This window comes from Mustela erminea, chromosome 9 (genome assembly GCF_009829155.1).
Source record: "Mustela erminea isolate mMusErm1 chromosome 9, mMusErm1.Pri, whole genome shotgun sequence".
Taxonomy (NCBI): domain Eukaryota; kingdom Metazoa; phylum Chordata; class Mammalia; order Carnivora; family Mustelidae; genus Mustela; species Mustela erminea.
This window is the reverse complement of record NC_045622.1, coordinates 95,139,649-95,163,176: the sequence shown is the minus strand read 5'-3', so window position 1 is coordinate 95,163,176 and position 23,528 is coordinate 95,139,649. Positions and strand designations below refer to the sequence as shown.

Sequence of the window (23,528 nt, the reverse complement as noted above, 5' to 3'; positions counted from 1 at the left end):
CCGCCACACCCAGCTGGCTGGCATTTCAGCTCACAACACTTCTCCCTGAGAAGCAGATCTAATTTCCGCCCTGTGAAAAATGGTCGTCTCGCACCCAGGCAGCCCCCGCCATGGGGCAGCCAGCTGCTTCCACCGTGGAGGAGGGGGACAAAGGTGGGGTAGAAATCTGGATCAGGACCCATCGCGGGCACATGGATGCTGACTCATGAGAAACAATTATTCCTGGTCTTGGGGTGTGGAGTCTGGTAGGTGAGAGCCGCAGGGAGGCTGGCGATGGCTAGGAGTGCTAGGCTGGGCCAGGCCAGTCCTGAAGTTCTTGAGCAAACTACGTCCTGATCTGGGCAGTGGGACTGGGGTTCTGGAAGGCCCTTCCTAGCTCTCAAGTCGTCTGGCTCTGAAAGGACCTACCTTTGTTCAGAGATGGAGTTTTGCAGCTTTTTTCCGGAGCTTGACACAGGCCAGGGCCTTGTGGGGTGGAGAGGGTAGGGTCCAGATGGGGCCCTGGTTCCTGGAAAGCCTCCCCGCCACCAGGGGCTTGGCTCCAGGGGCCTCAACCAGCCAGAGCCCTGGGGATGAACAGGCTTTTCAAAAAAAGAAGGTCACTCCGTTCCCAGACCAAGAGTTGGCTGATAACCCTAAAGGTAGCCCCACATGCCCCCGCAGGGAGACCAGAGCCATCTCCCCAAGGACAGACCTCCCTGCACAGAACCCCGTCCCTCTGACAAAGGGGGTGGACACGGTGCTAACCGTTTCCAGCCAGGAGTGTGAGAAAGAGAGGCTCCAGCCCCATTCAGCCCCTGCTGTCTGACTGGCTCCCACCCTCTGGGGATAAATGTCAACCTCTCCCTGAGCTCGGTCCCCCAAGCTTCATCCTCTGTGCCCGCCCCGGGCTTGTTCCGCCGCCACTGTGACGCCGGGCACCAGCACGATAAGTTGCCGCCTGCTGCCCTTGCTCCTGAAGGCCAGACTCACAAACCGACCCTTATGGAAAACTGGGGTGGCTGTCTCCACCCCCACTCTTGAAAGGGCAGGAGGGAAAGCAGCTGCCAGAAGGCGCACAGGCACAGCGCAGTGTGGGGGAAGGGTGGGGAGGGCCGCCTGAAGGAGCTGTGGTGTCAGTGGGGGGACAGCGCCTGCCTGATGGGGAGTCACTCCCTCTCCTCCTCCCCTCTGCTCTCCTGCCCCACTGAGGGCAGAAGCCCTTTCAGCCAGAAGCCAGCGGGTGAGGACCGGGGAGCTGTGGCTGCTATCTGTGTGGTCAGCCTCCCCGGACACAGAGTAGGGGGAGAAAGAGGTGGGCGGGGATGACGCCCAGCGCAGGGATGCTGAGATCCGGGAGCTTTTAGACGGCTAAACTGCCGCCCCGTCTATCGCTCCACCCTCTGGCGTCTGTCTCTCCCCATGGGCATCAGGGTCTGGGATGTATCAGGGCTTTGGATTCTGATGCACCGGAAGCAGAATCCCGGTGCTATGCCTCACCGGCTATGGGATCTTGGGCAAGTTGCTTAACCACCATTTCCTCTCCTGGAAAGTGGTCACGAGAGCACCCGACTCAAAGCATTAGTGAGAGGTGAATGAAAACTCGCTCGGCATGTGACTGAAACACAGTATGTGCTCGATGAATTGGCTTTATTTTTATCCTCCTCTGTCTGCTCTTCACCTCGTGGCTGGGTTTGCAGGACCTCGGAGTTCCCCCCTGCTCCCAGTCTCAGCCCTGCTAATTCATCTTCTACACGGCCCCCGGGAATGACCTCCTTAAGACCCTGCTAGATTATGTTATGGCTTTTCCCTGTACCCAGAGAATGAAGTTCAAATTCATATAACAGCCCAAGTCACTCAGCTTAATTCCCTACCCAGACCCTGCCAGTCCCTCTCTTGGTCCCCTTGATCAAGCAACATGGATCTACTCTGTCCCCACTCTCCCCAAACAGCCTTCCAGTCTCCAAGCCTTGCCAATACTGTCCTCTCCACCTGGATGACGTGTCTTCTCATCTCCCTCCGGTGACAATCAGGTGCCCATCTTCCCTGAAACCCCCCTCACTGCGCCCAAGTATAGTGGTCCATGGCATGACCCCGTGCTTCCGCCCTCACTCCATCTTGCCTACTAGAAGGAGCAACTGTGACATGTCTGTGACCTGTCTGTCCCTCAAGGGTCTTTGAGTGTTTTGAGGGCAAGGTCTTGGCCTTCTAATCTGGCTGTCTACAATTCCTAAGCCAGGGCCGGACATGGGTGAGGCCCTTGTGTGCCAGGGTCACCTGATCGTGCTGATCCTGAGGGCAGCTGCATTAGGTGGGGGTGCCATTATTCTTTCTTACTAATAAGGAAACTGAGGCAAAGCCATCTCCCTTTCCTAGGCAGTGCAGGAATAGCCTCTGGCCCCGGGTTCTCTAGGCTCTGAAATCTGTGTTTTTCCCACTCTCTAGGGGATTCAAGAAATATTTGAAAACTGGACCAGCAGACAAATGAATGAAAAGTTGGCAACAGCACCATGCCATGGAGGTCAGAAGCAGGAAAGACTTGGGTTCAAGTCTAACACTTAGGACTTTGGAACTACCTTGGAAGTAACTTACTTCTCCAAGTAAAGAGGTGCTCAGGGAAGGTTTCTTTTCTACCCTTCCCAACCTCCCCGCATGCCCCATCTTTCTGCACAAACTGTTCTCCAGGGCCTGTTGGTGAATCCCACTCTAGGACCCAGACTGGCAGCAGGGGCCTTCCCAGGGGATTGGGGGGACAAAAACCCCCATGACTGAGACTAATGCTGTGTGAAAGGCCCCCAGCCTTAAGGGAGGACAGGCAGCTGCCGCAATAGCCCTGGGAGCCCAGGCAACAAGCATCTCAAGAGGTCTACTCCGACACCCAGCATGGGAGAGGCACCTCGTACACCCCCTCACTTCCTGCCCGCCTGCCCACCGACTGTCAACACGGTGCCTCCCCCCTTTCATTCTTACTCATCAACCATCAGCCTTGAAGAGTAGATCCCGGGGGCTTGGCTGGACAGCCTGGTTCTCCCTGGAAAGACGGGGGCTTTACAAAGAACCCCAAAGGGACCCCCCCAGTTTACCTCCCTAAAGGCTGGCTTTGCTGAAGAATTTTGCCAGGAGGGTCTGGGCAGCAACTGGGGCTCTGCCTGGGGCAGCTGGGGCCCGGGCCTGGTCGCAGAGTCCCCTGGCCAGACGGCACATGAGCAACTGAGCAAGACTGCCCTTTACCCTCCCCTGCGAGGGGTGCCGGCGACCTGGGTCATAAATTAATGACTTCAATTCTCATCAGGGACAAGTCTGGCAAGAAGGCGTCAGACTGGGTATGAATGGGATGAAAAGTCAAAGAGCGAAGAAGGTTAAGAATGGTGTCTTGCCCCGAGGCTGGGAAGTGCCTGCCCGCAGGGCCCGAGTCACCCTGTGGAATATTTCTGTTAACGAAGGAGACATGACAGGAAGACTTTTGATATGTGAGGTGCTGGTTTTAGTGTCCTTCGAGCCTCAGAATCCACCACCGCCAGGGAAGGGGTGGGGAATCTAGACCCAAGGTTGTTTTGGGGCTGTCAGGGATCCGTTCATTCATTTCTTCACCTGCTGGAATCTTCTGTCCTAAAGTCTCTGCATGGCCGGCTCCTTCTCCAGATTCAGGTCTCCGCCCACAGGCCACCTCCTCAGAGAGGCTGCCCTGACCACCCTTTCCGACAGAGTCCCCTCCTCCCGCCCCTCCCTGATGTTATCTAGTACTCTCTGTGTTTCATTCCCAGTAACTGAGGCTCTCTTGTTTGTCTGATGGTGGGTGGGCTGTCCGCCAGGCCTCCTGGACAAAACTCCTTGAGAGGAGGGGTCTTGCCTTTCGGTTCACTGTTCCATCCACCAGTGCCCGGCTCCATGCCTCATCCATTGTGGCCCCTCATCCACCCTCCATCTGCCAAGAGCCCTCTAGTTGTCCATGCTGGGGCTCAACCATGGCCACTACGTAGTGTGGCCCTCGGAAGAGTCTGGCCAATGGGTTAGGGGCATGTGCATTAACTGTGTGTTTCTGATGCTCTGACATCTGGGCCTCAGTGACCTGCAAAAACTGCCCTCCCCGGGGGTTGGTCAGTTTCTTGAGAGAACAAACAGCTTACCTGTGAGTGCTCCCTTTAGGCACAGTCCAACCAGAGACCTACTACAACCACCTTGTTTATTCCTCTGTGGGTTTCCCCCCTCTGAGCCACCATCCACCTGTCATGATTACCCCAGGGCGGGGTACCAGACAGCTAGGGACTGGCCCTAAGGCCCCAGAGCTTACTGAAATTATTCAGACTAGTCTGCTTATCTGCCCACCCATTCCTTCCAGCAGAAACCACAAGAGAGGCTCTGGCTTATGTTTTCCTCTTGCTGTCTCCTGACCCAGCCTGGTGCTTCCCTGCAAGACTCCCCACGATGCGGGTGCCCCTCCTCTTGGGATCCGTGAGTAGTGAACTATGTCCTGACCTGCTAGCATTACCGTCTGTGGATAATACTAAAACCTGCATTTTACAACAGGATGGGGGAGGTGGAGGGCCTTCTAAGTGAAGGGCACAGCCCAGGCAAAGGCCTGACAGGCTAGGGAAGGGACAGAGCTTTCTGGTCATTCAAATGGCCCCCACATGGCGGGAGAAGGATTGGGAGGCATCTCCCAGGTGGGGGACTGGAGGAGGATGGGGTCATCCTGGAGGACTTTGAATGAGGCTGGGTTCTATTTTGGAGCAGCAACAGGAAGGGGGTGGGGGGCAGGGATGGAGGGAGAATGGGGGGTGCTGTGGGCGGAGCTCATCGGATGTGTAGTCCCTTGATGTTTTTCCTCCAAGCAGTGCCCATGTGGCTGCTGGCTTGCATGCAGGGGGACATGAGTCCCCCCCTCTCCCCCCCACCCGCCCCAGACTCCTGTCACTCAGCTCCAGTCCCAGCCCACACCAGCCCTCAGCACTTCCACCCTGCTCTTTGCTGAGTCACAGAAACAGCTGCTGTTTCTGCTGGGGGCCCTAGACTGAGTCACACCTGCCCACATTCACCCATCTCCCACTCTCTCCGCTCCTGCCTCCACGGGTGGGGCTCCACGGGCTGGTGGAATGATCGGGGCACATGGCACCCGGGAGCTCAACTCCCCTGAGATTCTGACTCCAGTACCAATTTCCTGAAAGAGACCGAAGTGGGGCTGGAATGGGGAGCGGGGCCACACGGACAGGTGACAAGTGAGGACGTGGCCCTGTCTGGGTCCCCAGAGGCCTGATAGGCTTATCCATCTTCCTCTCCTATTACCTCCTTACGGGCCTGGCCTGAGATCTAGGAACCACGATAGGGCCACCTCCGCACTGGCTTGGACGGAGCATGGATGTGTGGAAGGAGGCCCGGGCCAAAGGACAAAGGCCCATGGGCGAATGCCTTCAAGCCAAGGTCAGGATGGGTAAAGACATGGACCAAACCCTTGACTTTCGGCAGCCTTGCCCTGGAAGAAAATAACACAGGCTCCTGGAGAGGCAGCTTGTGGCTACAGACATCCACTGGGCAGCTGCCCAATTTATTCTTTCAGTCATTCAGCCCATGTTTTTCCAGGACCTTCCGTGAGTCAGTCGTGCGCTAGGCGCCAGACGCCTAGCTGTGCACACAACACCCCGAATCTCTGTCATCTGGGAGCCCAAATCCTGTCCTGGGAGATAGCCAATAAGCGAACAAGGAAGTAAATTTAACGTCTGTCAGGGATGCATATTAGGGAGCAAAACGAGCAGGTTTGAAAGAAGGATTCAAGAAACACTGGGCAAACAAAAGGGAAGGGGTGGGAGGGTGCCATTAGATGTGACAGGGCATAGAAGGGACACAGATGGTCCCTCCTTGAGGCAAGGGGCCTGGCCTCTTGGATTCATGTGTTCCTCAGCCACTGGCTCCTGCTGGGTCAAGTGTGATTCTCCAGGCAAGGGGATAACTGTGAACCATTAGCGGCCGATCCTCACAGTAAATGAGGAATAGGGCATGGGCCCAAGAAAGGGATCTTGGTGGAACCCCACCCACACCCACGACAGCCTGGCCTCTGTCACAGTGAGCCAAGCCCACCCTGGTCTGGCCAAGGGTAGCTGCTGTGGGATCATCACTCAGATGGCCTGGGTGATTTGGGGGTCCTGTGCACCAAGATCGGCAATAACTCGTGTTCCATAAGCCCCAGGGACATGGGCCCCGCACTGGGCTAAAGGCTTTGCTTGCACTGCCCAGTCACCCATGAGAAAGATGTTTCATTAACTCCCTTTCTCAGGTGGAAACACTGAGGCTTCCTTACTCAAGATTAAGCAGCTAATATGAGGGATGGAGTTAGACCCGGGTCTGCCTGACATCAGAGCCCAAGTCTTAACCTCTTCTCCATCTGCCACTCAGTATAGTTGTGGGTGACGAAAGCTGTCAGTGATATTTGGCTTGGCTGGATGCCAGGGGGCCAGCTCTCCCGGCCCGCAGAAACCATCCTCTGACCCCACCTAGCACACCTCACCCCACGCCAGTCCAAATATTTTAAAAGAAGTAAGCAAGAAAAGGAAGGAGAAAAAAAAAATCTTCCATAAACTCTCCAGACCCAGGACCCACAGCCCAAGCCAAATGTCACTAACAATTGGGTGGCCAAGGGGACCCCAGGCCCTTGATTCCATCTGGACCACGGGATGAGAGGGCTTTTTCTTGATGTGGATCACCACCTGAGCGAAGGTCTTTCTCTGGGCTCTGGTGCTGTGTGGATCAGCTATTCCATAGGATTCTCCCTGGAAAGGGTCTGGGGTCTTGTTAACCCCTGGGAGTCCAGGGGTGGTGGATGAAGAGTGAAATTGTGAGAGATGGCTGGATTTTGGTTAGGAGAACGAGGTCTAAGAAGACAGGGAATAAATGGAAAAGTCTAATAAAGCCCGGGCTCAGTAGAGAAAGCAATGGCCTAGGCAAGGAGTCTGTTGCCAACTTCCCTCTAGTCACCAACTGGCCATGGGACCTTGGAAAATCCACTTCATCTCTCTGGGATTCAAAGTTTACTTTTAAAGTTTCAAATAAAATGTTTGCTAAATAGACTTTGTCTCACAAAAAATTGGATACCTGGGTTGGGAAGGATGCTGAAGTATACACTGAGCGTTATGGGACATTCCCATGATTGATTAGTAATGTCTCTCTTGGGCTTTGTCAAGAAGATGGGTGTTGTTTCTGCTGGGTCAAGGGTGATTCTTCAGGCAAGGGGATAACTATGAACCATTAGTGGCTGATCCTCACAGTAAATGAGGAATAGGGCATGGGCCCAAGAAAGGGATCTGGGTGGAACCCCACCCACACCCACGACAGCCTGGCCTCTGTCACAGTGAGCCAAGCCCACCCTGGTCTGGCCAAGGGTAGCTGTGGGATCATCACTCAGATGGTCTGGGTGTGTCGGGGGCCCTGTGCACTAAGATTGGCAATAACTTGTGTTCCGTAAGCCCCGGGGGGTTATCTCTCATACTCTCTTTCTCTCTCATATCTCTTATACTATCTTTCATACTTTCATACAGAGTATCTTTCATACTCTGACATTTCACAATTCTATGACTCCAAAGAGCAAAAGATTAAGAGTGTGCGTGCATCGAGGGAGGAGGGGTAGAAAAACAAGAAAAATAGGTTAAGAAACTTGATTCAGACCCATGGAGATCTCCAAAGTAGATGGAAAGAGGTCATAGCTTCAGTGCCCACAGAAAGCAAACTCTAAGACAGTGGTCTGTTTTTTCAGACTGACTTGTTAACATTAGCGGGTTTTGGAAAAAATCTATTTGACTACAACAAATATCTGAAGAACAGAATGGAACAGAGTAAATTCGAATAAAATTGAATGGAATATTTAGATTTTACTGTGATGGGGTTCAAGACACACTATCCCAAAATATGCCCCCTTGGCATATTGAGTATTTAAAGCTGAAGGAGTTTGAGAGAGTGGCAGGTGCAGAAGGGTAAGTGTGAGCCCCTTCCCTCCTCACCCTTCTTTCCTGAAACAGATCATGAAACTCTCGTGACCTGCATGTGAGTGGTGCCCTCGTAAGTGGAGCCTTCTTATGACTGAAGACCAGGGAATCACCCAGAAAAACACCAACAAGCAAGCATTGGTAGATGCCTGCAGTTTACAACACCTACCTCACACTATCATGTCACTCCACGGCTGTCTGCTCTTCATCAAACCTTGCATAAACATACACAAGTCCATTCCTCTGGGTCTTCATTTCCTTTTGGAGGCTCCCATGTCACACAAAACTTATATTAAATAACTTTGCAAGTTCTTCTTCTGTTAAACTACCTTTGTCAATTTAATTTACAAACCCAGGCAGGGACTCTAAGAGGGTTGAGGAAAATTCTTCCTCCCCTGCAAATGTAGGCAATAAGGTTAAATGCTATTCTGTGAGTTTTGTTTCAATTATATAGGTATATATGAGGAAAGTCATAACTTTTTTTAAAAGATTCTATTTATTTATTTGACACACAGAGAGAGATCACAAGTAGGCAGAGAGGCAGGCAGAGAGAAAAGGGGAAGCAGGCTCCCTGTTGAGCAGAGAGCCCGATGCAGGACTTAATCCCAGGACCCTGAGATCACGACCTGAGCTGAAGGCAGAGGCTTAACCCACTGAGCCAACCAGGCACCCCGAAAGTCATAACTTTTAACTGTAGCTCATGGTCCAAACATTTGAGAGACTGTGAAGAGACTGGATGACCAAATATGCTTTGCACAGGCCAGTCCTGGTTCAAATCCATCAGTCTGGTGTAATTATATAACAACTCCCTTCACTTACATGGTGATTTATAAATATGTCAATGCTTTCTTGGATACTTTTTCCTTCAAAACGTGGGGTCTAATTCTCTTCTCTTTGAGTGTGGGCTGGACTTAGTGATTAGCTTCTAATGAATAAAATATGGTGGAAGTGGCAATATGTCGCTTTAAGACTATGTCATAAGATACTGTGGCCTCCTCCTTGCTCTTCCTTGGACCAGGCACACTGTTGAAAGCCTGCTGTTGCATCATAAGGGAAGTTGAGTGTTGTACAGAGACACATGGGGTAAGAAATGGAGGCCTCCTGCCATGTTTGTCAGCCATCTTGGAAATGCATCCTCCAGCCCAGGCAAGCTTTCAGATGACAGCAGCCTGATCAACATCCTGGATAAAACTTCAGAGGAGACCCTAGTCCAGAACCTCCCAGCTAAGCTACACCAAAATGCCTTACATACAGAAACTTTGAGCTATTAAATATTTATTGTTTTAAGTTTTAGGGTACATTGTTACACAGCATTTGATAACTAATACACTCTCCAAATTATCTCCTTTGACTGAAAATGATATGGTTACTTTATATAGGAAAGATTTCCAAGATCCTGCAGGGCGTCTAGGAGTCAGGGAGAACAGAAGCATCGCATGGAGGCAAATTTGTCTTGGTTTGCCAAAAAGCAGGGAAGCTGGGAGAGTGGATTCTGATCACAGCAAAAAAAAAAAAAAAAAAAAAGGTTTAGATTGCTTGACTAGACAGAAAGCGCAGAACATCTGGAAAAGAACGCGGCATGGTCCAAGGGCCAGACCGGCTTCATCAGTCAGGTTTCCCCTGATTAAACATTGCCCCCCTTTCCTAGGATGACGGGATGACAGATCAGAGGATACAGAGCAGGTTCATGGCGGTTTGAAGAGTCCTCACCCAGAGAGTCTGTGCGGAGGGGGATGGATCGGGAGGGGGGACTGGCAATGTGCCTGCTGCCTCAGCTCTAACCTGTCTAGTGATTTTGCCAGACTTGGATGAAGAGACAAAAGATGTGTTCATCCAAACCTCGAAAGTGCAAGTTCCTCTGATAGAGCTGATTTATGATCCAAAGCTCTTCCCAGCTGGGATGCTGGGCCAAAATCAACAAGAAGAAATCTAACAGTAATCAATGTAAAATCAGGCACTTTCAGATCCAAAAAATCAATGGTCCCAGGAACAAGCCCAGGATGGGTGGATGGGGCCTGATTGGCAGAATTCCACTGGAAATGATCTGGTCTTTTTTATTTGACCCCCTCAAGTCAGTGTAAGCAGGAACAACATGATGTGGCTGAAAACAGTGGACACTTCCTAGCTGAATGGGGAGGGTGAGATCCCTTCTGTGGCACTGCGGGTTCAAATCTGAACCCTGCACTTCGTAGGTGCAATGTCCAGAGGGGAGACCCAGGAGGGGGCAGTAGGATCTAATGTCTTCGTGTGAGGAATGATGGCAGGAACCTCAGGGGAAGCAGTGTGGGATGTAGGACAGGAGAGGAAGCTGAGCAGGGACTGCCTTGGAGCCTTTGGGGACGGAGCTGGAGAGGAAGGAGGAGCCAAGACTGGTGGGTAGAGGGGACAGGGTGGTGGGTTTGGGGTTGCTTGGAGGAGGGATGTTCTGACAGGTGGGTTCCTTTGTGGGTGGCTGGGCTGCAACTGCAGTTGGTGCTTCCATCCCTGGGGTGGGCGACAAGAGGCCAGGTGGCCCACAGTCTGGTCCCAGCAGGAGACTGGGCCACAGGAGTCCAGAGTCCCTCCTTTGCTCTGTCCAGACTCAGCCTTGGTTGCCATGGGGGCCTTTCCGCTGGTGAGAGATGTTCCTTGGTCAGGCCTGGGGAAGGATGAGCCAAAGAGAGAGGGGCAGAGAGACAGGCAGAATCTGTTCCGGGGTGGGGTGGGGCCTGCCCCATGCGGGGCTCCAAGGTCACTTCCCACAGGCATCCATCACATAGGCCGGTCAGCAAGAGGGAGGGAGAAGCCGGGGGACTGGGCAGCCCCAGCTGTCAGCTCCTACAGGGCTCTGCGGGGCTGCAGGGAGCACACTCTCAGGTACGTGAGCACACTCACCTGCACATATGCACAATCCCGCTCAAGTGTGTTCAAACATTGCCTTCATGCTGCTCACTCACACACCTTCATACACAATCACATGTGTTCTCCCCAGCTAATACTCATCTGTGTGCACGCTGGCTCAACACCCCCCCCCCCCACCTTTCCCCCACCATGTGCACAGGAGCAGCCCCTGCAAAGGAGTGAGGGAAGCAGGACAAAGCAGACAGAGGAGTTGAGCCCCAGTGCATCACAACAGGCAACCCCGACCCCTGCCCCCTGCCCCTGGACATCTCTAGGGAGCTCTGAAGCTTCAGGGCCCTTCAGAGAAGTCCAGAATTGAAGTGAAGGGGCTGGGCCTTCCTGTCCCTGCATGAACCAGTCACTGAGTACAGGGAGGGGGGGACTGCTTGGAGGAGGCGGCTCTCTCCCAACAGGGGCGGTCTTCAGAGATGGAGGAAGGTGGTCTCCAGAGATGGACTGGCTGGTAGCTGGGTGAAGGGTGGGCCCAGATCTGGGCAGCATCACAACATCCACGATACACTGGACACACGCTTGCATGCACAACCCTGGCTGGGCGTCTCCTCTCCAGCCCTGGGCACATCTGCTCTGGGGACTAGACCTTTGAGGAGGGGAGGAGGCAGAGGGGCCCTGCTGGGAAGGCTGCCTTCCCCACCAGTGATGGAGGGGGTTGTGGGCCACTGTGGGGGGAACGAAGGAGAGATGGGGAAGGGCCAGGATGAGTGCCTGGTGCCTTCCTCACCAGTTCCATCAGCTCTCCGAAGAAATCTCCACGAACTGCTCCCTCTGCTCCATTCTTTGGTGCCTTTGATCTGGCTGTGGGCCCAGGAATCACGGAAGCAGCTCTCCAAATCTTTTTTTGTTAAATATTTCCTCGGCAACTGGCCTCATTGCAGCTGCTGTCAAGAAGCTACAGTCTTGGGGTCTGCCTGGCCAAGGCTCGGTCCAGCTCTCTATTGTAACATCTTCACACCAGCACGGTTTGGAGCATGTCCCTTGCCCTTGACCACCTAGGTATGAAGGCCAGCTCTGCCCTCACCATGGAAGCTTGGTCAGACTGCTCCATCTGTCTGCGCCGCACTTACCCAACCTGTAAAATGGGTTTAACACGCACACAGGCTCTGGTCCGCTAAGACGCACGGAACCACCCGGTGTGGGAGGTGCTCCTCCAGTCCCTCCTGACCCACACAGCACAGAAAGCTCATTCCCTCCCCGATGGCCTCCCCTCCCCTCCCTGCCTCACTCTCCAGGCTCTGCGCTGCTCTGCTCCTAGAATAGATCTTGGCCGACACTGGCCTTAATTGTGTGTGTTTGATAAATGATTCTGCTAGATCTCTCCAGGGCGGCAGCTGTAGACCAGAGTCAGGATGGAAATGGCTACAAGGAAGGTCGGAAGCACAGATTTCAGCCTGGGCGAAGGATGCAGGGTCCCTGCCCCCTCGGATCCAGTGCCCTGCGGTCGGGACTGCCCACTCATCGCCCCTCTGCTGCTCTTGGGGTGGCAGAAGGCGTGGCAAGCTGAGAGAGCCTAAAAGTTTCCTTGGATACCTGTTCCCACCACTCCTATTTTCCCAAATGAGGATGTTGAGGCCCAGAAGGGTTGAGCGACTTATCCAGGAACACACAGCTGATATAAGGCAGACTTGAAAGTCTGATTTGGACCTCTTGACCTCCAGGCCAAAACTTTACTCACTGGCCCACCCTGCCTCATTCCACAGCCCCCCAGCCAAGATGCTTCCTCCTCTCTGCTCATTTGATTTGCTGGCTATGTGAGATCGTCCTCCGCCACCCTTCTCGCTTCTGAAATACCCAGAGTGGGAAACGTTTCCTGCGGCACCTGATGATGGAAGTTCAAGCCCTGGACCTTTCATTTGTTTTCTATGTGACTTTGGCTGATTTACAGCTTCTGTGAGCCTCAGTTTCCCCATCGGTAAAATGGAGATGCTGCCGATGGTTATCTCCCTCACAAGGTAGGTGTGGTAAATGCGATCGTACAAGAAACATACAGAGCAACGTGGCGGCACAGAGGAACTAAATGCTGGCCATTCCTATGACTGGGTCAAAGAACGAAAACTCATGAAATCAGGCAGCAGCCCACCTAGCAAGCAGAGGGAAGATCCAAGGAGATACAAAAGGGATGGTCTTTATAGGAATGTCAGCGGGGCAAGAAAGTTACTAGCAAGAAAAGAAAGGATTGTTTCAGGCAAGGTCACTTTCTGTTAGGGGGAAGAGCAGAGGGGATCTTATCATGCAGATGACCTCATCTTCCTTGGAGGAGGTTGCGGGGAGGGGTGGGGATAGAGAGGGCCCTTATGACAGATGACCTCACTGGCACTGACCAGAAATTTCCTGACTGCCTGGTAAAGACTACATTTCTGGGGGAGGTTGAAACTGAAGTCAGGCTAGGTCCTAAGCCTGGGTTTGGTGACTTGGTCCAGCCTATGTGACTCCATCTTGCGCTTGTTGTTTTCTTTTTAACACTAGTCAGGATTCTTAGGGCTGCCTTGTAAGGCTGGGCAGTTTGTACACTGCACAAAGGTATTTAGTAGGAGTATGTAGGGCTGAAAGGCAGCCTGTAATCATCCCCAAGCTGTGTACCTTTGGAGCTGTTGTCTGTTCCCAGGAAGTTCCATTTTCTGATTCATCAACCCAGCAGGGACATCGTTTCTTAATCTGTGCAAAGGGGCTGTGCAGTACAGCCCTGTATGCCCCAGCTAGAATTGGAAAGGTACAGGGCAGGATTCCAAACTACTCTCATCTGGAGACCACAGAGCCTGAACTCCACCATTTAAGCTTCCTCTTGGGTCCCATGGTCATTTTGGATGGCCCAAAAATCCTATTTAAAGTGAAACACCCTCTGGAACAGTAACATCCTAAAAATACTGACACCTTATCCTCGTTGTCATTATCATCCTCACCACTGCTCCAGATCTTGAGTGGATCAGTCTTCATGCCATGGGGATGGGGTTTGGGGGCAGGACAGGGACTCAGGATAGGGCGGGGGAAGCAGCCCAGGGTGGGGAGCAGGGTGCCGCAGCGTGAGGCCGGCCATGGCCAAGACCCAGTTTTCTCTCTGCCTTCACCATTTTGTCCGAGCCCGACTCCAGCAGAAGGAATGAGCCCACTGGGTCCCCGGTCACAGCTGCAGCGGCAAAGGCTCTGATTTACTGGGGAGCCCCCCTCCAAGGAACAGTATTGATGTCAGCGATAAAGCTGATCCCCCGAAGCAGCTCCATTTTAAGGGGAGTGAGGGACACATTCCAAGGGAATGAATGTCAAAGGGTGGGATTTCAGACAACTTAGAGGCAATGTGGAGGAGCTACGGGGCCCCTGGTCCTTCAGATCACCCCACCGAGGGGGCTGCCAGCGTCATACATACGAAAGGTCTGCCTTGCGTGTGGGGTCCAAGTGACATTCCAGACATGGGGCGTGTTGGGGAGCCCCCAGACGCACTTGGATGCAAGTGATTTATCAAGAGAGCGCTCTCCCGAGGAAGCCTCGAGACAGCTGGGACTACAGGAAGGGAAGCTGAGGAAGGTGGACAAGGATGTGACCTCAGCCCTGGTCTGGTGGTGGTGGTGGTGGGGGGGGCAGCTTCAGCTGGCAGCTCAGAGACACCTGGGGTATAAATTGTGCCCTGACGTTAGTTAGGATGCTGGAGCTTTCATATGCCGAACCCATTAGTCACTGGTGAAGTGCAGCGCCTGGCACTTCGGATCCCTGCCTTTGCAGCAAATGGGCATAGCTGGAAGACAGGACGGTCCTCTGAGAAGGGACAAAGAGATGAAAGCACTGGCTCTTGGCAGAGAAAGCACATGGAAGCCCAGCACCGACCTCAAAAAACGGGGTGAAAGGTAATAGAATTTGGGCTGGGTGCCTAAACTATCTGCTAGATGGGACAGAGGGGGTATGTGTGTGTGTGAAATCTTAAATGTCCCCTCTGTGGAGGAGGAATGAAAGGTTATCTAATATTCCAGCCCCCATTTTCTACTTTCTCCATGCCACAGGAAACATACTATTTGTCCCGCTGCCTCTTTGTGGAAGGCCCAAGGTCAGGGGGCAGATGTGGAGGGTTTGCCCTGAGGGCCTCGATGCTGGGTTATTCTACCTCAAACATCTAAGACCTAGGGCCACCTCAGCTCTCCCACCATTGCTGCTTTTTTCTCTTTTTTGGAATGATCATACCGCAAATGAGCTGGATTACTGATGTGATTTTTCCCTCCTCCCCAAATCTCACACACATCAGAAAAGGGAGTATCACAGACACGCCGTATGCTCTGATTTTCAGTCTCGTTGGGCCCATGGCAGCAAGGGCTGCATTTTAACGCGGGTTCCCAGGCCAGGCTGGAGTAGAGCAGGATAAATGGAGCCATTGAAGGTTGTTATAGAACAAAAATTCAGCCGAGTAAATTGTAGAGATCTAATTGGCTTTATTAATTGATTCATGAATCAGGCAGTGGCATATCCAGCGAGTAGAGGGGAGCGTCAAAGGCTCCAGAAAAGGAAAGAAGCAGAGAAAAGGAAATTGCTCCGAAGAATCCACTGTGTGAGGCCAGGTTGTCCTCCTAGAGGGAACAGAAGGGTTCTAAAATAAACTTCCTCGGGCCAATCAGGAAATTCCCATGTGGAACTGCTTAAAGGTGACACTGCAGGGGGTTGAAGCTGCAGTCAGTTTAGGTATGAAATCCCAGTTTACTGACTTGGGGTCTTAATCTAAGTGAGGCCATTTTGGGTCTGTGGTTTTCTTCTTTAACAAGGTGAGGGATTGCTCTCCTTTTGCCCTGGGGCTCCATTGCCCCAAACTCCCCCACACAGGTGTATCGGATTGAATGTGTCCTCTCACTTCTGAACTGATGTCAACCCAGAACCTCAGAATGTGACTTGTTTTGGGGGCACCAGGGTCTTCACCGATGTAGTTAGTTAAGATGAGGTCGTACTGGTTTAGGGTGGGCTCTACGTCCAGTAGCACTGGTGTCCTCAAAAGAAATGAAGTAGAGACACACCTGGGGAGAAGCCACGTAAGGTTGCAGGCAGATTGGAGTGCCGTGTCTGCAAGCCAAGGAATGTCAAGGGTCACCAGCACACACCAGAAGCTGAGAGAACCATGGGATGGACTCTGCCTCAGGCTCCAGGAGGAACCCACCCTAACTGTACCTGCATTTTGGACTTCGGACTTCCAGAACCTTCAAAGAATAGGGTCCTGTTGCTTAGAGGGCATCCAGCCTGTGTTATTTGTGGAGGCAGCCCTAGGAGACCAATGCAAGAGGAATCCAGAAGAACCAGGAGGGGCATCAGCACTCAGCCTCTTGCGGCTTCTGTCTCTTGGTGGCAATGCAGACCCTGCAGGCTCCAGGGGGCCTGGGAAAAAGCTCAACTGAGCCTTCTTTGCGGTACCCTTTGGCCAGAGGCTGGAGAGAACTTAATGTCCTTTGGATGCCCCTAGACCCTGAGATGCAGGCACTGGCAAAATGGCTCTGCCTGGACACTTGAATCAGTCAGTGTACTGAAGTACCTAGTTTCTAACTGGATTTTCTGGGCCCCTGGGGGTAGGGTGGTGTGTTAGGGTTTTCCAAGGAAACAGAACTAATAGAATGTCCATGTATACATGTACATGTGCGTGATATATCACACACATCTAGATCATAACAAATATGACATATGTTATCTCTCTCTCTCTATCTGTATCTATTTAACAGATATATAACATATATATCTATATATAACATATAACATATATATAACATATATATCTATATAACATACACATGTTATATCGATACAGATATAAGGAAGAGATAGGCTCATTTTTATTTTAAGGAATTGGCTCATTTGATTAAGGAGGTTGACAAGTCCAAAATCTGCAGGATGGACAGACAGAGGGAAGAGCTGAAAATATGATTCAAGTCTGAAGATCATCTTCTAGAATTCCCTCTTGTTCAGGGAAGGTCAGTCCTTGTTTTGTTCAGACCTTCAACTGATTAGATGAGGCCCTCCACATTATGGGGAGCAATCTGCTTTCATCAAAGTCCGCTGATTGAAATGTTAATCTCATCCAAAAACAACCCTCACAGAAACATCCAGAATATCATTTTATCGAACATCTGGACACTTTGGCCCAGCCAAGTGGGCACATAAAATTACCATCACGATGGGCAGGTATTTTGATCTCCCTTCTAGAAAGAAGAAAAAAAAAAGACACAGAGAGGGTGAGTGATTTATCCAAGGTCACAAAGCAAATTAACTGTGATGAGGAGTCACAGTTACAGAGGAGTTACCAAAAAGGGGTTGAACTGACAATGAGAAAAATGGATTTAATTCACATGCCCTGCAGACCAGAGCTCTAAATCTGCTGCTCTCCCACATGGCCCCAGTGGATAAGGATAAACATTTCCCATCCATATTTGTATTCATGTAGTACATTTTGCTTATATAAGGCCCTGCAAGGCAGGAAAACAGAGGCCACTGTGGAATGAATATTGTTTTGTGCCAGCAACCATATTTGTGAACACCCAATCATCTCGATGACACTTTGAAGTGACTATCATTACCTCCCTCTTATTGATGAGGAGATGGAGGCCCAGAGTACTGAGGAGGCTGGCTAAAACCTCACAGCTAATAGGTTGTCTGCTGGACTCTAGAGTCTGCTCCCTTGTCTGCATATGGCCCACTCTCTTCCTCAGGGTGTCTTGACCAAGCACTTGGGAACTGAGTCTTCCACAACATGGTGCACAGTAGCTTTACCTGGCAGTCACAGCAGCTCTGTTAAAAACAGGAACTGGTTCCATCTTTCAGAGGAGGAGGGGAGGTGAGGAGAGGTTAACTGACTCATGCTGGGTCACACCACTAATCAGCATCTTGCCCAGAATGGAACTCACTGAAGAACTTAAGAAGGCACAGTTCCACATTAGTTGAGTAATTACTGTATTTGAGGCCCACAAATCAGCTTAGCTAATCCTTCCCACAACATAAATGTAATAGTCGACAAGAATTCAGCATCCTTCAATGAGTTTTCATTTGACCCTCCCTACAAAGCCAAGAGATAGGTGTGGGTATGACTCTCATTTTACAGATGAGTAAACTGAGGCACTCAGAGGTCAAGTGACTTGCCCAAGGTCACTACCAAGCTACCAAGGAAATGGCTGGGATTTTAAAGCAGGAAGCTTGATGCCAAAGCCTGTCGTAGGATGTGTTTTTTCACTCATTCATTCAATAATTTATGAAGTGTGCTATATGCTGGGCCCTCTTCTACTGAGGTGACATGCCTTCTTCTTCTGTTTTCCCTACCATTCAGAGATATAAAAGAGGCAGAGATATAAACTCAGCCTTGAACTCTCCCAGTTTAAACCTCTTGGTCTCTTAGTGGGTGACAAAGCCAAGAAAAAGCAAACAAAAGCCTTTAGATAGTAGAAGTGTGAGAAAAAAAATAAATGAAGGAAGTTTGAGGACAAGCTTAGCTGTTGGGAAGAGACTCTTTGGGGTGGAATCTTTTAAGCAAAGCTCTGAACAACAAGAAAGGTCCAAGCATATGGATATCTGAAGAATGGGTATTCCCGGTAAGAAGAAAAGCAAGTGCAAGGGCCCTGAGGTAAGAATGAGGGGATATGTTTGATCAGCAAATGAGGGCCAGAATGGAGGAGACTGGTGAGAAATGTGAGGAGTCCAAGATGAGGTGAGTGAGTAACACAGGTGCTTGGTCATGTAGAGCCTATGCTTCAGATGTTCTTGGTGCTGACAGCCATTTTCCCCTTTTAGTGGCTAGTGGAAGTCTGTTCTTAATCAGATGGCCCTCTTTCTTCACCCCACAACTCAGGCTTTCATGATGTTTAGTCTAAGCCAGAGGTTGGCCAACTTTGAAGGCCCAGGTAGTAAAGATTTGGGGCCTTAAGAGTCAATCATATGCTCTCTGACACCACCACTCCGCTAAGCTCATGTCCACATGCTGGAGGTAGAAATCCTGCCTGAAGAAAAATCTTCCCCTACAGAACTCTTTGTCTGCTTTCCAAAGTATATAAGAACTTAAAATACAGGCCCTCAAATGCCTGACATGTAGATGACCCTGACTAGCACGAGAGCAGCCACAGGCAGTGTGTGAATGAATGAGCACTATGTGTTCTAATAAAACTTTATTTACAAAAGATGAGAGAGGGATTGCGGATGCGGCTGGGCAAGTGGGTCCGTATAGGAGCGAATCCTTGAGAAGGTGGCCGCCTGCTTCCCACAGCGTCTCCCTTTGCTCTCTCCCTACTCTCTCTACATTCCGAGCAGCTCCCACAGGAGTATGAGGGGAGGGCCTGGGGTCTCAAGGAGTTCATAAAATCCAAACAAACGAGGCAGTGGCAAACATACTGGTGCTGGGACATCCTCAGGACCAATCTGAACATCTCCTCGCCATCCACCTTTGGCCTCTTCCCTCCCTAACAAGTGAGAGGCAATGGAGTATAGGCAGAACGCAGGAGGGCGGAAGAGAACCCCTCTCCCTGCTCTGGCAGCTTCTGTAGTGAACCTTCCCCACGTGACAGATGCTTAGCGCTCTAGACAATGAAACGGATCATCACCTTCTATCTTAAGCTGGGGTCATTACCCCTCAATTCTGCAGAGGCGCATCCGAGCCTTAATTTTTTTGTTGTTTGCATATGAGATCATTTCAATTAAAGAGAACTGGAAACACTTCCCTCCATTTCTTTAGCAAACACAGCCTTATTGCTTCCCACCCCAAAAAGCAAAGAAGCCAATATTACAATTAAAAAAACAAACAAACAAACAACTCTTAAGCAGAGATGGGCAGGCTGTGGATAAAAGGACATTTGTACATATAGGGATTTTATCAGGAAAAACACATCTGTGACCTTCGCTCTAAGTCAGTGAGCAGTGGAACTAATTAAAACAGCCTAACATAGTGGGATCACCCTTCTTTTTTCCTTGGTGTTACTCAGGTCTTCTGTCACTCTGATTTGATGCCAGGGAGACTGTTCCATATGATGGAAGGGAAGTGACTCAGGGACAGGCACAACGTCCCCCCAATCACTGGGTACAAGAATCCAGTGGGGTGATTGCTAACATATGGATTCTTAAGCTCTGTCCTTGAGAATAGAATCTCCAAGGAAGCATGCCAGAGCATCCGTATCTTTAACATTTGCTCCAGGCAGGTGTGGGGAGTTCAGTGTATGATGTAAATGAGGCACAGGCAGAGCAGGGAGGTTGCCTGGGTCCTGAGAAGTCAGGAGGAGCCAAAGTTGTAAGACGGCAGATCCCGTAAATAAGCAAATACCTTGAGGCAGGAAAAAGAGCTGAAGGTGAAACGCCTGTTTGTGGAAGGAGAAACAGACCCATAATAAGAAGCAGGGACTGAACCTAGCTGACTCAGTTGAGTGGAGAAAAGCGTCGGAAGGAAGGTACACGATACTAGGCATGCGCAAGATCAAGGAAAAGCAATATGCAAGCAAGAGGGTGGGACAATGTTAATAGTCGGCAAAGTAGAATTGGAGGTTAAAAGCTCACGTGAATACAAAGAGACAGCATAGGATGCAAGGCCTATTTTACAGAGAAGAGACTATGGTCATAAACATGTATGTAGCCAACAATGCTGCAGCTAAATACAAAGGCAAAAGTATTAGAGATGAAAAGAGAATTGCCCCTAAAATAGACAGTTTCAGTGGAAGATTTTTAGTACACCCTTTTCAGAATTGTAGATCAAGTAGATAAAAAAACAAAAAAAACAAAACCTGTCTTGTTTTGGTAGCCACTCACCATATGTGGCTTTTGAGCATTTGAAATGTAGCAAGTTGAGATGCGCTGTAAGAGTGAGACATAAATGCCAGATTCCAGAAACCATTAAAAAAAGAGAGAATGTGAAACATCTCATTAACAGTTTTCATATGGGTGGTTTGCTGAAATGCTCATATTTTAGATATACCAGTTTAAATAAAATAGCATCAAATCAATTTCACATGTTCGTTTTTACTTTTTTTTTATTTGGCCAATAGAAACTGTAAAATGACCTAGGGGGCATGCATTGCATTTCTTCTGGATAACGCTGCCATAACGGACCCAAGAACATCAAGTGGTTCTGTGGGAACCCATCAGCTTCTAGTTCTCATCCTTGGATTCTAAAATCTTCCTCTTATTTCAAACACATCCTTAAAACCATCGCCCCTTCCTGGGCCTTGGCAATTAGGAAGTTTGTTGTGTTCCAAGAAGCTGTGGACCCCATCCTACATTGTGACTCCCTACTGCGGGTATCTGGGTCTTAGATTTGTTACTTATAAGATAAAAAATAAATCTTACCAGCAGGGTTGTTGTGAGAATTAAATGGGAAAGCATACTCTCCCGTTTTCTGAAAAGATAAAATTAAAAACCAAACAGAGATGAAGGGGGCCCTCAAATTCTACTTCCTGTCTCTGGGCCCCATGCGTGTGGAGCGATCAGTGAAAACTCTGAGGCAGATCCCCGCAGGAGACAGAGCCCAGTGGAAGGTGATGTGTGGGAATGGAAGATATCTCACCCTGAGGATTTCGCACTGTGGCTATCAGGAGTGCACGAGTCAGGAGGCCTCAGTCCGCCTAGAATTAAGATGCTTTCTCCTTTCTAGATGCCTTAGAACCAAGACATTGAACCTCAGCCACTCTTAGGGGAAATGGCAGATGATGGTCATTGCGGATTCCTAGCAAGTTCAAGCCAGAAAGCCCCAAGTAGTTGATGGTATGGTTGAGATTACCGAGTTGTCCTGGTTTATCTGGAACATTCCTGGTTTTAGCACCTAAAGTCCCACATCCTGGGAAATCTCAGTCTTGAGCCAAATAGGATGAGTGGTACTCCATGTCCTCCCCAGGTTTTAGAGATGTTCCCTTGTTAAAAGAATCACTATGGGATGTTTGTTAAGATCTGGATCTCCGGGCCCACCTCCTCATTCAGAATCACCAGGGTAGCAGCTCCAAACTGGGGACCTCCCGCTAATATCCCAGATGGCTCTGATATCCAGTCAGGTGTGGGAACACAAATGGGAACAATGATTTTGTTACGTGGATGGGAAACAGAAGTCTGGAAAGGGGCACTTAGGTGAAGTTGATACCTTTCAAGGCCCTCTTTCCTCATAATGATTCCCAGTGACAAAATAAAATGGGCTGCAAAGCAGGTATAAAAAAGTTAATGTGCTGGTGTCCCCCCCTTAGGGTCTATTTCATCTGGTTTTTTTTTTTTTTTTTTTTCATGTAAAAATCATGTTGTAGGTGTCCTCTTCCTTTGCTGGTTCTCATGGCCCAAACATGGTCTGTCTCCTGGTTCATCCTTAGGCAGTGCCATGCCTAAGGCACCCAGTGGAGGGCTTGGACCCCAGCCCCTTGCCATGATAGACGGTACTCGAAACCACAGCTGTCTAGAGAGTTCTGAGTTCCTCTCTCTAACCTGGGAAGTGGGGTTTCTGCTCAGGTTTGGACACACTCCTTCCAGGTCCTTCCATCATGGGCAGTGCAGAGTCAGGAGTCTCTCCTCTGTGGGAGTGGGGGCTGGTGGTGAGAAAAGTGGAGGGACCCGGACTTTGTGAAGTTTCTGTCCCCACGGGACACCCCAGGGCAAACTTTGGGACCCTTTAGTTACCAGTGCAGTAAAAAGAGAGTCATCATTTGCAACATGCAGACCGTTTATTGCACATCCATTATCTGCTCAGCTATGCTCAGTCCAACCTGATACTCCCATCCTTTTGGTTTCTTGGTTGCCAGAATTTTCCTCTCTTGGAAAGGAAACCCTCTGCTGTTCTGGAGCTGGACAGTGTGGGTCCCAACTTCAGTGTTGCCACCTTCTCACTAGTCACTTAGCCCCTCTGGCTCTCAGAATCTCCTTGAGTGAAATTGGGTGACAGTACCAGCCCTGCGACATTGTCCTGAGGATTAAGGGACAGTGTGCAAACATCTGAGGCACACAGGAGGAATTCATAAATAATAGTAGCCACATAATCAAAATAATATACAGAAAGTGTCTGGTGTGTATTAAGGGCTCAGCTCCTGTCTTTGAGAAAGACTCCTCTCCCCAGCAACCTCGAGTACCCAAGGGAAGAAGCTACACGAATGAAAAGAAAGGTATGCTACCCAGAAAGGAGCAAACAGACAAGCAAAGACATCCAGGCAGTTGGTGTTTTCTGGCTGTGAGACCTGCCCTAGTTTATTTTGGCAGCTGCCTCCACCATCAATATGGATGGAGAAATGGCAGCGAAAACAAATGGATCGACCAAGGAGGGGAGGCTGTTTGGTTCCAGCTTCCAAAGGAGAACCCAGCTGTCCCTGTGGTTGAGATGTACTGGGTCCCTAGTTGCTGGTCTGGTCTTCCTATGCTCACCCTCAACATAGAGGGATGTTTCCAAAGTAGCTGGGCTGGGAGGAGTTCAGGTAGTTCAGGTAGTGGTGCTGAATTCGGGCATATCAGCCATCTATTTGCTAGTGATTCTGCAGTCTGGACCGGACGCAGGGGCTCCACAAAAGGTCATCTGGAGTCCTTCTTGGGTGGTGCCTTCCTCTGGCAAATGGGACAAAGATCCAAGACGGACTCTTGGACGTGTCTGGCACTTCAAGGAGCTCCGACTGATTTGGCTGGGAAAGGTATGTCTCTCTCCACGTGGCCTCTCGTTCTCATGGAGCCCAACCCCAGCTTCCTCAAGGGAAGTCTTGGGGCAGCCAAAGACTGTGATTTGAAGCTGCACACCCTTGAGGGCTC

General features: G+C 50.4%; 1 long non-coding RNA gene across 2 annotated transcripts; it reads left to right on the top strand.

Annotated features, from left to right (window-relative positions):
* Nucleotides 1-2,456: 2,456 nt before the first annotated feature.
* LOC116600228 lies at nt 2,457-8,230 on the top strand. 2 transcript variants are annotated; one of them, XR_004289552.1, is made up of 3 exons: nt 2,457-2,500; nt 4,322-4,431; nt 7,983-8,230. It is a non-coding gene; the product is annotated as an uncharacterized LOC116600228 (long non-coding RNA). The 2 variants fall into 2 exon arrangements; XR_004289553.1 differs by lacking the exon at nt 2,457-2,500 and adding an exon at nt 3,577-3,627.
* The last annotated feature ends 15,298 nt before the right edge of the window (nt 8,231-23,528 follow it).